At 35.7% G+C, this 3,307-nt stretch overlaps 1 non-coding gene across 1 annotated transcript; it reads left to right on the top strand.

Moving 5' to 3' along the window:
- Window positions 1-2,555: 2,555 nt before the first annotated feature.
- On the top strand, window positions 2,556-2,627 carry TRNAT-CGU. The gene has a single exon. It is a non-coding gene; the product is annotated as a tRNA-Thr (tRNA).
- The last annotated feature ends 680 nt before the right edge of the window (window positions 2,628-3,307 follow it).

Genomic DNA, 3,307 nt, shown 5'->3' with positions numbered 1-3,307 from the left:
GAAATTAAGGTCAAGAATTTCTTCTTTATCATCAAAATCTGGAAAGAGTTCAAAGAATTTATGAACTGGACTGTTTGTAAAACAGAGTCAGAACTAGAAGAAAAAGGCACCATAAACTGGAGGAGCTTTACCCAATAAGAAATGCTACAAAAAATGTAAAAAAAAAAAATACAAACTTACAATGGAGTGACATTCATATAAATATGAAAGAAGAATTCAATCCATATATGACCGAGGTACAAAATCCAGAGTCTTATATTATGTGGTACTGGTCAGAAACACCATTTGTTTGATTAACAATAAATTATTTCACCCATGGATTAACTGAAATATCAACTCCGTTATTCTGGGTTTCTACTAATAAGATGAAACCAGATTCAGGAGGTTGATATTCAAAATAAAGAACCTCAAGGCAATGTTTATATGGAAATAGAATTTAGGTAGAAGTTTGAAATATGGGAGGTTTTTACACTATGTTAACTATATCAGTTGCTGAAGACCCGGATGAATTGATATTCAAGGTCCAATATTTTTTAACTTGGAATCCTTCTAGTTCCTTGGGTATGTATGGAAAGAGAGCGTGGACAAATTTATATACAAATACATCAACAACGCAAAAAGGCAACACACAGTCACTTCTTGGCACTGAAACGTTTATTTACCTTAACATAGTATTTTTTTCTCTTTCGGGAATGAGCTAAAAATACAAACTAAAAGGAAAGAGCACAAGTGTCCACTGCTCAGTATGTACCATAACTCTGGAGTGGGGAAGGAGATGGTGACATAGAAGACAGCAATAGCGAGAATCATCTGGTGTTGACAATTGAACTAGAAGGGTCCTCCTTCCAAATGCATCTCGTCCAAACCACAAGGTTTTTGAACTATCCTATAAGCATCAATCAAGTTAGTTAGAGCAACCAAATATAATAAACATGGAATATTCACTTGGAATCATCACAGACAGAAACTTACCACACAAAGTTACCTGTCAATAAATCAAACCCCATGGCCCCTTGATTCACGAAAGAAGTTCTGGAACAGGATTTATTCTTCCTCCAGAAAGGCAAGAAGATCTATAGTTTTCATGGGAAATGCAAGAACAGCACTGTTCCATAGATTACATAAGAATCTCCGTATCATTTCTATCACTGCTGAGATGAATTCCTCCAAATAATTCACCTAAAAATCGTAACATTAACCCAACAAACAAGGTAAATAATTTTCAAGAAATCAGCAACACAGGTAACAGACTCAGCAAGACATCTGCCCAATATCGTATATTCAGGAATGAATTGGCAACGTTGATTCAATAATAATGCGCAGATCCATGAACAAGTCAAATTCCATGAATACATATGTGAACAAAATTTGAGAAGATATACACTACTTTTCACTATTCTAGGCATGATGAAATTCGAGAATGCCACATACAAGTGAAAACAAGGTAAGAAAGAAGTATTTAGAGGGCATAGAGCTTGATACCCAGGTGTCTGAATGACTGTCGAGATCCTTGAGGGCAGGAGAGATATCCATTTAGTCGTGGAACGTGATGAAATTACTTTAGCAACTGCCTCAATAACTGCATCATAATGCGTTATGTTTGTTGATACCTTGGGCGACTTGAAGATTTGGGCGAGACTTTGGACGACCGTATGCCACTCTATTCGTTCAGACTCTGAGCGACTTGCAAACTTGGGCGATGGCGTTACCGCACTATTGGGCCCCTTATTTGGGCATTCACCTTGATTCGTTCAATTAGATTTCGTTCTTTGGGCTATCTGATTTGGGGACCCTCCAATTGGACTTTATTCTCTGGGCTGTTCGATTTGGGCTGAATTTTTATGTGTCAACAGTAATATTTTCCAGTTTCGGGATGAAGCAAAATATTTCTCGTTCCTAAGCTGTCGGGAACCCTCTTTGCAGAGCTGCTTTGATGGCATCATTCGAAAACAAAGGCTGGATTAACACATAATTAGATACTTGGGCACCATTTGATTAGAAGAATGAAGTTGGGGTTGAAAGAAAACGAATTTCACGAATTGAATTGCTTGCAACTCGTTTGATTGTGAATTGTGATTAATATAATTTTCCAAAATTTTGATCTTTTGTATTAGTTTGGTTTTGTTTTCCATAAAAATAGAATTTATTTTCATTGTAAAAAAAAAGGTGGAAACATTTCTCACCAAACTGATGGGAATTGATTTTTCACAAAATCAAGGAAAATGGGTCACGTAAAGGGGAGGAAAATGAATTGTCAAGAAAATTTTTGCAATCAAATAAGGAAAAAGGTAGAAAATAAAAAAATTTCCATGAAAAATTGACCGAATCAAACATGCCCTTATAGAAAATCAAATTGAAAATACTTGCAAGAAAAATGAATTGTTAGAAAAATTACGTGGTTTTGCAAAAATTGAGGGCTCGGAGAGAATAAATTGGGACCAAAAGTGATAAATCGATCTTCTTATTTCCACACTCCACAGACAGATTTAAGGGGTTAGTTCCTGCAACCCATAAAATTAAACATATTTAATTAATCAGAGAACTCACCAGCAGGAGCCTCCGTAGCATAGTGGTAGTGCGTTCGCTTCGTAAGCGAAAGGTCGCGAGTTCGATCCTCGCCGGGGGCTAAGCTTTTTTGGAAAATTGCTCTGCATTAGTTCCCAACCTGCAATTAGGTCCCAGATTATCTCTTTAAGCAATTTCATCCCAACCAAATGGATCCACTGCTCTGTGGTCCCAATAAAAATGTCACGTATAAGGTATAACCCACCATAATATTCTCTTAAGTGCAAATAGATCCCCATTCTTTTTAAGCATTTTCATCCCCAACCTAAAATATTTATTGCACCTTGGCCCCCATAAAGCGTCAAACACGTAACCTAACCATATGTTTCACAAGTGTTTATAAATAGCCGTGTTTATGAACGGATAAGAATTAATTGAAATAGTTCACGTGAATTTTATAAAATATGTAGATAAAAAATTCAACTGTGCTTGATGTACAACTATTAAATTATTGTTATACACTATTAAAGCCCACTCACAATGAAGGGACTCACAATTAAAAAATTCATGTGAGCCACATCAACATGTGTACATAAATGTTATGTACAAGTGGCATCACCCATAATTATTTGACTCTATTTTCAATTTGAAAAATACTTGTTGTACATCACCATATACAGATTGATAAGGTAGTAAAAACAAAGTTGGGAAATTTTAGGGGGTGTTCTTTTCGTGGTTGAGTTTTGTGTTTTGACTTTTGAATTTCATTTTGAGTTTTGTGTTTTGAGTATCCGTTTTGAAA

Source organism: Olea europaea, chromosome 11 (assembly GCF_002742605.1).
Source record: "Olea europaea var. sylvestris chromosome 11, O_europaea_v1, whole genome shotgun sequence".
Taxonomy (NCBI): domain Eukaryota; kingdom Viridiplantae; phylum Streptophyta; class Magnoliopsida; order Lamiales; family Oleaceae; genus Olea; species Olea europaea.
This window is presented reverse-complemented; position numbering and strand designations above follow the sequence as displayed.